The 11,531-nt window shown below is 41.0% G+C and overlaps 1 long non-coding RNA gene across 1 annotated transcript; it reads left to right on the plus strand.

Moving 5' to 3' along the window:
* Positions 1-8,280: 8,280 nt before the first annotated feature.
* On the plus strand, positions 8,281-11,247 carry LOC125309649. The gene is made up of 5 exons (XR_007196163.1): positions 8,281-8,355; positions 8,894-8,960; positions 9,598-9,725; positions 9,987-10,170; positions 10,459-11,247. It is a non-coding gene; the product is annotated as an uncharacterized LOC125309649 (long non-coding RNA).
* Positions 11,248-11,531: the final 284 nt, after the last annotated feature.

Genomic DNA, 11,531 nt, shown 5'->3' on the forward strand with positions numbered 1-11,531 from the left:
CTGATAACCCTCTCAGTACGGCTTTAAAAAACAAAACACTACCTGCATGACTACATCATGCATCATCAAACATCAGTCATGCCATAGACAACAACAAACAGGCTATTGGGATATTTCTGGATCTATCGAAAGTATTCAATACCATTGATTCCAATGTTTTACTTATCAAACTGCAGCATTATGGGATCAGAGGCACAGCATGGAGATGGTTCAAAACTACCCTAAGAATAGAGAGCAGTTCGTACTTATAAATGACCATAAATCAGTTCAGAAAACTATTACTCTTGGGGTCCCCCAGGGATCCATACTCGGGCCTCTTATGTTCACCCTTTATATCAATGACCTAGAAGTCTCTGATGCCTTTCATAAAGTGTTATTTGCAGATGATGCCAACCTGATCCTGTCTCACAAAAATCTTCTTGACTTGCAGGAAACTGCAAACAAGGGGTTGTTGAAAGTGGACACTTGGTTTAAATGCAACACATTATCACTAAATATCATTAAAACAAACTATATTATATTTCGCTCCACAAAAAATACAAATAATGTGGAAAATACCTGTCTCTCTATTAATGGCCAAGCCACTCTTGAATTTCCCCTGGGGATCAATAAAGTATCCATCTATCTATCTATCTATCTATTGAAAGAGTAAAATGGGTCCCCGCTATAAGCATTTCTTGCTTCTTAGGGATCGCCCTTTCATGCTGCTTTTCGTGCTCTTGTATAGTCTTGCACTTTAGCATGAATAAATAAATAAAAAGTGACACACACACACACACTCTGCCCCACACACATACATACTCTACCTGCTGTCTTTAACCCACCACCACACACTCACACACACCCCCACACACCTTACCTGTTTTAACTCCACTACCACTCATACACACACAAACACATAAACACCCACACTCTCCTCCCTCTTTCTAACACAAACACACACACACACATCCTCCATCACACACAGACACACTCTCCTCCCTCTTTAACACAAAGACTCACACACACACTCTCCCTCACATACACACACATACACTATCGTCCCTCTCTTTAACACACTAACACTAGGGGTGGGCGATATATATCGTCTGCGATAATATCGTGATTGTTGTTTTAACAATGTGCAATTTGACAATATCGAGTATTTAAATTACTTATGGGGAAAAAACACTCGAAATCACGCATTTAAGACTCATACATTCCCAGGAGGTGTATGTGGGAGAAGCCCCTGGCTGCAGCAGAGCAAGTATCACGTGATCACTAGTGGGTCACAACATTGTCCCACGCACGCCTAATGTTTATTTTGTGCAGCGAGAGTAGCCTACTTGGGATTTTATGCGGCTACTTTTGTCAAGTTTTCCCTACACTGTATTATATGGAGAGAAAACATTAGCCTTTGAGTATTTTAATAGTCAGTTGTAAACAAAGAACTATTCTCAAGTAACTCTTTTGTAAATGGACTGAAGTTCGCTGTAAATATCTACGTTTACCGATTATGCTAACGTTAGGATCTCTATGGGATTTCTCATATACATTAGCCATAAGCTAACACATTCATTTCTATTCTGTAACTTGGAATGGTAGCCTCTTGGAAGGCTAGTGCTCATAAACAAAACATAGAAGGAAATAACTGAAATGTACTCTGTTGGTCTGCTTAGTTTTACAGTGAATCCTATGTAAACGTTTGAAAGGAACTTCAGCCTCAGACTTTCTCTTGGGAAACTGTTAGGCCGATTCATCTTCTCTAATGTAGCTGGCTAGACCATGTCATTGCCACACACCCAAGTGGGGGCAGAATTGGAAATGTGTCATAGAGTGACAATGCATTTGTTGATTTGGTTAAAAAGTCACAGGTTAGGTTATTGGTTATTATTGTAATGATGCTATTCATAAATAATTAGCGGTAAAGTAACTCAGACTTTATTTAACAAAATATTTTTTTAAAGGATATCGACTAATTATCGTTATCGTAAAAATCACAAAAAATATCGAGAAATTATTTTGTGTCCATATCGCCCACCCCTAACTAACACCACTCACTCTACTACACACACACACACACTCCTCCCTCTCTTACACACACACACACACACTGCTCTCTCTCTTACACACACACACACACACACTCTCCTCCCTCCCTTACACACACACTCTCCTCCCTCACACACAAACACACTATGCTGATGGGTTGTTCAATGAATTTGACCCAGTTATTTTATAGATGAATTCCAATCATGATTATGTGAAAGTATGGCTATCAGAAAAAAATATTTTACCTGTGTTGTACTAAAAATTTGACTGAATTTAAAATAATAATGGGCATACTAGTACTCTGTTGTCCAATGGTGCAACGGCATGTCCTGTGGTACAACAAATTTAATTGTGAGTGGAAAAGGTATTTTAATGAAAAATGTATGTAAAAAGTGTTGGATAGTATAATAATTACTATGCAGCTATAAGGATGAAATGAAGATTCCTTGGGTTTTATACTAAATATAATGAATGTAACCCAGACATCTGGGTGAAGTCTCTATGTGTACATCTTATAGTATATAAATAACATAATTCTGAATTTTTTGGGGGTATGTTTGATGTGGAAATATAGTTGGGGCAAACTAATATGCCTTGGGCTCATCTATCTTATCTTTCCAACATTCTCTGAATTAAATAATGACATTTTTTATTTTGTTGCACCGGTGGACGCATTTTAGGACTACCACACCAAAAAGTGAATAATATGCATTATTCACATATAATCATTTGACATATATTTTTTAATTATATTTTTTTTCACTTTGAATTTGAGTTCATGTCAACCACCCATATATATATAATAAACACTAGATGTCTTATGGCGGAGTCTCTAACGGCATCACCGGCGGCCATCTTGTCACAGGCAAGCTATCTGGTGGGCTCTGTGGTACCTGGTGTAAGGTATATCAACCCCCAGGCTATAACAATGACACCTTCAGGTCACTACCTGTCATTACAGTGCACTATTGAAACACAATGTTATGAGTTAGCGAGCTGACTGTGGCAAGATGGCTGCGAGGTGCGGACGTCGACCTCCATTGGCCAGCAGCGCGGACGAGACATCTAGCCTTTATTATATATATCTATGATCTTGTGGGCCCACACTCGACTCCACTCTATCTGGGCGATTCATCTCCCAGGTGAAACGAATTATGAAGCGGGCATGGTATCGGGAGGAGGTCTGGTCCCAGGGGAGTGGCGCCTGCCTTGTATAATAAAAATAAATAAATATATGTATGGCAGAGGTTCGGCCAAGCACAAGTGGACCTCTTCGCTTCGAAGGAAACGGCCCACTGTCCCCTATGGTCTTTCAATACGCAACAGAGATGCCCCTCTCGGAGTGGATGCATTAGCAAATCAGTGGCCGAGCATGTCTCTTTATGTCTTTCCCCCGATTTGCCTGATATAAGCAGTGCTGGACAGAATCAGAACCGAACGAATGTCAGTGCTGTTAGTAGATCCCCGGTGGGAGAGTCAAGCATGGTTTGCGGATCTGATATCGCTGACCAAAGGCTCCCCAGGGAAAAATCCTGTGTGCAGAGATTTACTAATGCAAGCCAGGGAAACGGTGTGGCACCCATCCCCGCAGCGTTGGAAACTGTGGGTCTGTCCCCTGAGAGGGAATACTTGTTAAACACAGGACTATCTCAAGCAGTTATAGATACAATTTCAAGGTCAGGGGCAATACCTACACGCTCCTTGTATGACATAAGTGCCGTGTATTTGAGAACTGGTGTAAGTAGCATGGTGAAGCCCCCACGCACTGCGGCGTGGAGGTGATATTAGAATTCCTTCAATTTAATCAGACGTCTGTGGGGAAACATGCGTTGGTTTCTAGGTTTATGAGGGATGTTAGAAGGCTGCGTCCAGCGGTGGCGTCACTGGCCCCGAGGTGGGATTTATTGTTGGTACTGCAAGCCCTGACTGGTTCGCCTTTTGAGCCTATACAGGAGATTTCTATGCGCATTGTGTCATTTTGGCGTTGATACTAGCCTTGATCTCGGCCAAGCGAGTGGGTGAGTTACATGCTATGTCGGTGCATCCGTCATGCATTAGCTTTGCGGAAAACGTACAATAGTCACTCTTCTCCCTAAGGCAGGTTTTCGTGCCCAGTCCTTTCATCTTCTACCACTAGGCAGAAGCTGGAGTTGACGTTGTTCTCTCCCCCGCCGTTTGATTCAGAGAAAGCAGAAAGATTGCACTGTCTGCACTAAGGATATATGTGTCGCGCACGCAAGCGTGGCGCTCCACTGATCAGTTATTTGTATGTTACGGAGGGAGACAGAAAGATGGTACGCTATCCAAGGAGCGCCTGTCCCACTGGATTGTGGACACCATACGGATGGCTTGTGAGAGTGCGGATAAGACCCCCACCTCGACGGTAAGGGCTCACTCGACTCGGGGCATGGCCACATCCTGGGTTTTCACGCGTGACATGTCACTGGAACCGCTTTGCGCAAGTGCTAGCTAGAATTCCCCTAGCAATATCGTACGTTTTTTATAATCTGGATGTATCGAAGGCTCCGCTTGCTCATAGTGTGCTCAGTGTGGCTTCGACAGGGATTTAGCTGGCTTGTTTTAGCCCATACAAAAGTAGTGGACTGTGTTGTTTCCGGAGAGAGGATGCGCACGGCGCGGTGCTACAACATTCCTATAGCGTCTTCGACGCAGCGTCTCGTGACCGATATGAAGGGGAACGTGTAGGTTACCGGGTAACTATGGTTTCCCGTATGAGGGAACGAGACGCTGCGCCGCTTAGCCGTGCGCTTCCATTTTTTTGGTCGCGCTGAAGCAATAATTGAGGAAGTACGCAGGCACGTCACGTATACTTATAGGCTAGCCATGAGGGCAGGTCTAGGGCGTGCGTGCCTGGAGCCAGGTGATTGGATCTTTGGTGTTATACAGCTTCAGTAGGTCGTTCTAAAGGGACTCATTCCCATAGCGTCTTCGACGCAGCGACTCGTCCCCTCATTCAGGGAACCGTGGTTAAGTATAAGTATATATACTCTTTTGATCCCGTGAGGGAAATTTGGTCTCTGTATTTATCCCAATCCGTGAATTAGTGAAACACACTCAGCACACAGTGAGGTGAAGCACACACTAATCCCGGCGCAGTGAACTGCCTGCAACAACAGCGGCGCTCTGGGAGCAGTGAGGGGTTAGGTGCCTGGCTCAAGGGCACTTCAGCCGCTTCCTACTGGTCAGGGTTTGAACCGGCAACCCTCCGGTTACAAGTCCGAAGCGCTAACCAGTAGGCCACGGCTGCCCCAAATACCCGGTTACCCGCTAACCTAGACGTTTCCCATCGCCATCCACACCCAATCACCACTCCACCCAATCAAATTCCTTAGGCCACCCAAACCCTCCTAATATTCCATCACCATCTCCACCCCATCACCCAATGAAACCCCCCATGATCTCCTCAATACCCATCACCATCCCCACGAAAGCACATGATGTTCCCTGCAAGAATGCAGAGACTGATGACTGCTGCCTTATTAGCCCAAGACCGTCAACAGACAGACAGTGTTTTACTAGCCTAAGATCTTTAGCACCAAAAAAGTGCAGGGCACCTCCACCCGCTTCCCTTCCCCGTTCAGAAGGATCTCTCAAGCAGCAACAACCTCTTAGTTGATATTATCAGCCAGCCCATAGCACGGAATGTGCAGTGGGAAATTCTGATGGCAGCAGCAGGGAGCAAATCACCTACTTTGATTGCCATATTGTTGTATGATATTTGCAGGGTCCCTGCAATAGAAATGGTACTGACAGTAGTTTTGAGAACAAGATCTATGATGAAAAAGAAGAATCAAGATCTATGATGAAAAAGAATCATAAATGATAAGACAAGTGCTCTCTTTGAGCAAGCACTTTCACAGATGTCAAGTCCACTATCAGATTCGGTTGAAGATTTATTGGATCATTTTAATTAAAAAAAGGCAAATATTATGGATGACATTGCTCCATTAAAATTCAAGAAAGTTAAGGACAAACAGGACCAAGTACCATGGAAGGTCCTGGATTTTCAGATCCTGTGTGATCTTGTGCTGCTGCGCCCATGGTATGCTCGCAACATTCCTTGATTATTACGCCGGAATGAGAGTATACTGTAGTTCCATGTCAAATCAGCCTAGAAAATCGCCTTTGTTTCATTTTCCGTTAGTGTTATTACACTTTCCAGAAAATTACCGGAAATCTTAGTCACTCAGAGAACAGCTGGATGAACTGGAGAAAGGTAAAAATTAATTGTTTAATCTAGACGTAAGACCAAAGTGTTCTCAGGGATGCCTTTTTGATTACTGCACTGAGTTACAAATTCTGAATCTTTAAATTATTCTACCTTGTGTCTTTTATTTTGCCTTTTTAATTATTCTTTATTTTTAAATGATTTTACCTTGTGTGTTTTATGTTTTCTTTTTTATATGATCTTCACTTTTTAAACTATTCTTTGACTATTGCCATTCTATGCTTTTAATTGCTATTACTGTTTGCTTTTGTTTATGTAAAGCACATTGAATGACCTCTGTGTATGAAATGCACTATTTAAATAAACTTGACTTGACTAGTCATGACAAACATTTCTGAAAAGATCAAATAAAGACCTAATTTAGGTGCTCTGGTCAGAGTAATTTAAAGGGACACCAGGCAACGTTTTCGTGTTAATTACTCATCTTCGTCGGTATATGGTTAAATGACTCATTACAGGGCGAATGAAGACTCTCTCGCCCGCTCCTACTGCCTGTAGGAAGAATATCCCGCTTGCAAGTTCAGTGTATCGTACCCGCCAACCGAAGCAGGATCAGTTTACATCCTGCATCCACAGCACAGAGGCAGGCTAACGAAATGCTAGCGATTGTTGCAAACGTGTGTATAATGGCAGAGCCGGCGAAGAAGCAGCGAAAATCCTTGATGGAAGATGCAAAGAAAAGCGAGGGGGAGTTTCGTAGAGAAAAAGCATCAGGCTTGCCTGGTGTTGCCTTTAAAGTTTTTACTCCTAAACATTTTGTTTTACATGCAGCCTGTTCATGTGTGAGTCGGTTTGTATTATTTGTGTTGATTAAACGAAAAAATACGGTCAAAAAATTCCTTGAAAATTGGCTTTGCCAGAGTGACGGTACACCTTTAAGGGTTAACCTTTCCAGCCATAGTCTTTCCAGGAGCTGCCTTATAATTACATCAATCATAACAGAGTTATTGAGCTTACACAGAATATTCCCTTTGAAATTACACTGCATTTCCCCATTATTAAGACAATGTGATCAATTGAATCAGACCAAGACCAAGTATAGTGAATTTCTCAGCTTATGGACAACATCTCCCAGCTCTATCTCTCTGGTGGCTGGCTTGCACACAGCCGGGCGGTGGACTTTTCATGCATTTTCTACCCTCTCTTCAACCAAGTCACAAAAACATAACCCTCGTCCATTTGAAAGGTTAAACCGTCAAATGAAATCATCCAAGATGAAATCAAACCCAAAGCCTTTTGACCTGGACAATGCTCCTGTAGGTAAAAAAAATTAAAAACATAAAGGTTTGTACATACACCCCTCACATCTGATCCCAGGTTGGTTCCATGAATTTATTTTAAAATTATTTTAGTCATCCAATGCCTGCCTTGACACTGAAAGATGTTTCTTCATCCTTGGGAAAAGAACCAAAGGCCAGCTTCCAGTAAGAAGGACACATACACACACACACGCACTCACCCACACACAAGTTCACACACACCTATTCAAACATACGCCGTCTGAAAAAGTACAGGTAAATAAACAGTAGAGCACAAAGTTAGGAAAAGAGCGGTAAAGCGGTTGAATTACACCCCGGGCGAGAGAATTGTGGCGTTTGGGTCCAAAGGGCAGAAAGCACACGTTCAATCAAAACTCTACTAGTAGTGAACTGATCAACCACAGACAGCTTCCCATTAATTACTGAACTAGATTACCAGGGACTTTATTCATCAGTACAACTATTTCTCTCCCTTTGCTCTTTAAAGCTTTTTAAAAAATGCATCGCCTTTCGCCTATCTTGCTCTGAGTATATAACATACACAGCAAATTCACGGGTGTTATATTTATGGTGTTATGACAAATAAACACTGTTGCAGTGATAGATGTTAAACTCTCAACACTTTTGGTGTAGATATGATACAAAAGCCAGTGTTAATTTGCGGCGTTCCGACTAATAAACACCAATTGGGTGTAACAAGTTCCATCCGGGATATTTTGCAAATTGCTCAAACCAAACTTCCAGCGCAGTCCGCCATTTCTCAAACCCCCCTGCAGGATAGCAGACTTCTCTTCAAGCTGTGGACAATTCTGTGTGGTAAGTTATTAAATTAATCTATTTTTGGCATTCGTTGGTAAAATATGTATATTAGACGTTGTGTTGCACTCTCAGACCTTCTTTATGAAACTGTAGACTTAGAAGTTGCTTTCCCGCCCGTTGTCAACGTACTGTATAGCTACCTTAGCATTGAGTGAGACATTGTCCAAACTTTTAGCTGATAACACTAAATTACATTATGTGTGTTTGACTTAGTGTGGTGTAATGTGTTGTCCTTGTTTTATTTATTTATTTGATTTTGCGATGTCTACCTACGTTTAATCTAATACATCTACATCACCATCCTTGTTGGTTAAGCTTACAGGCTGCTAACGTTATTAGCTGTAACGTTATGGTGTGCTAAACTAGGTAACGTTAGCTAACCAGTTACATTCATTCATTGAAATGACATTTACGTGGTCAGTCAGCTAACGTCAACGTTACCGACGTAGTTGCTAGTAGCTAAGATAGATAATTTAGCTAGCGAACAAAGTTACCTAAAATGAAGAATGTGATTGTTTGCCTTTTCCATCAACAGATATAACATTAAGTGGATACGATGATTGTCAGGATATGTGAGCCGCTTGGATAATGTTCATCATGGGGTAAGTTTGATAGTAACGTTACCAGAGCCCGTTTACGTTTATTAGACATTCTCTGATAGTACCATGCTAGCCTACTAGCGAGTAAGTCTCAGGTAGGCAAACGTTGTCGTACGACAACGAGGTGACAACATGATTTAAAGTGAAATGGTTGACTGAAGGGGATGATGTTAGCTGAAATTAGCTAACGTTACTGTCCTAGATGTGCAGCATAGTAGGCTACGTTTCACGACTGTCTCTACAAAAACAGAATGTGAGCGAGTATCTGCACAGCTCCTTAAAAGGGGGAAAAGACAGCCGGTTTTCATTTCCCAATTACGCCATCTGTTTGTTCATAAATGTAACTTTATGCAGAATCCATCCATCCATGCGGAAAGAACGACAACGACGTCCATTCATTTTTATGTTTGGGATCTATATAAAGGAAATTAAAATTTTCACATTAGTGTTTTGCATCGTATGGTATTTATATGTGTACAAACATTGACTTTTTTTAAATTGATAGTGTTTGTTGTAAATGCTTCTAGGCAAACAATATTGGAGTTGGGCAAAGAAATGTCAATGCTGATTTCTATGTAGTATGTGCTCTACCACAGTATATTTTGGATAATACTAATATATTTATTTATTTATCTTGTAGTCTGGGCAAAGTTCTCCATAAATGAAGACAAAACCTTGACAGTGACTGAGGAACGGAAGTGGATGCTGATGTGTTTCCAGATCTGGTTACCAAGGACATGTGCTTAGTCATCCATGATTCTGATGAAGGTATTTTGCTTGGTTTGGGGTTTTATACAGTTGCCTTGCAAAGGCACAGAAGAAATTGTGGAGCTTTTGTTTATTTTTGCAAATGTACATGAATGTGTTGCATTTTCCCTCTTTGCTAGAGTCGCCTATCCCTGAGATTTAATCTAGCCTAACGGATGTGTGTGTGTGTGTGTGTGTGATTGCTGACAAGGTTGTCAATTTCAACAGTGTTCTGCTTTTTGCCCCATTCTAAGTTGTACTGAGTGTTCTTTAATGTTTCAGGTTCTTCAAGACTTATGCCTTCTCGTTGGATCTGAAACATCTGCAAGACATCTGGAAAGATGGCCCTCATACAAACCCAAGCTGATAAAAGAAAGACCTGCACTACAAGCTACCAACACCATTGCTGCAACACCTATTGCAGTCTGCCAGGGACAAATGGACTTGTCTGTAGACAACTTACAAGGTAATTGTATGGAGTAATGGAGTTTAACATTTTAGTTGCCATTTTAGGAAATGACCAGTATTTCTGGATATTAATTTGAAGTTAAGTTGTCAAAATACCTTTTTTATGCATGACTGTTCAATCTGAATAATTAAATAGTTATTTTATGACTCTCCTCCAAACCCCATCCTAACCCTGGCTGGGACAGTGATATATCCACTTTACTCCTGCTGATGCACATCCTGTCACCTTTCATCTGGTAGAAAGATGAGGACTCGATTATAATCCTTTCTCTTATGTTTCCTCCAGTCATGCCAGAGTCTTGATGAGCACTTGAATGAAGATGAACATCGGCAGCCATATCTGCTAGCTTTGGGAACCTCCAAGCGAGCCATCAACAGTTTCTACATAGCCATGGATAAGAAGCCCATTCCATGCCAAGGAAACACCTCTCTGGCAACATTCGACAAGCTTTTCAAGGTTCATTTTGTTTTCAGTTTGAGTTGCAACAAATCTCTAAGCAACTTTTTTACATTCCTGCAGACCACCAAAGAGAGCCCAAAAGTAAAGGCATTGCAAGCAAAGTTGATGAATGATGTATAGGTGTTACGTTTATGGGACACTGCATGGCAATAACTGGTGCCAATAATTCTACAAAAACACAACATACATTTTATTCTGATAGATATGGAGACTGTTTATGTCGAGCATCTTTACGCTTTTGAGGTTTAAAGAACTTCATCATTTTTATATTGTTAAAAAAGATGATTTGCAGCATTATAAACCGTTTGAACTTTAGATATCATACAGCTGATTTGTCGTTTTATATAGTGCCTGACTGTTGCATTTTGTAATGAACTGAAGAATGTTTTGCTGTTTAATAAATAAATGTAGTACATTTTTACATTAAGTGCATCTGAATGTTGTTTTTTTATTCAGTTTAACAGCAATTCTAAAACCTATTGTGTATATAACTGTATACAACACCTCCTTTACTCTTCTAGAGATTAAAACAAGAAGCATTATTTGGCAATAAAGTAATAATATACATGCAATCATCACTATACTAGTGTCAGTTTAACACTGGGCTTAAGTTAAATAGCAACACTTTTGGGGTTGTTTTCAAGAAAGAATTAACAGTCCTCTGGTGTTAAAAATACTCCAACCTGGTGTTTCTGTGTAACTCTCTCAGTGTAAAATGGTAACACCTTGTTAGTGTTGTAACTTCTAACACTTACAGAAGTGTTAATTTAACACTTTTGTGGTGGTCCCCATATATACACCCATATAGTGTTAGATTTAAATCTATCAGTGTTAAAATTTCGATTTCAAATTTGCAATGGGGGGTTGAGAAGAATTAATTGGATGTTGCAGAGAGAGGC

This window comes from Alosa alosa, chromosome 16 (assembly GCF_017589495.1).
Source record: "Alosa alosa isolate M-15738 ecotype Scorff River chromosome 16, AALO_Geno_1.1, whole genome shotgun sequence".
NCBI classification, from domain to species: Eukaryota; Metazoa; Chordata; class Actinopteri; order Clupeiformes; family Clupeidae; genus Alosa; species Alosa alosa.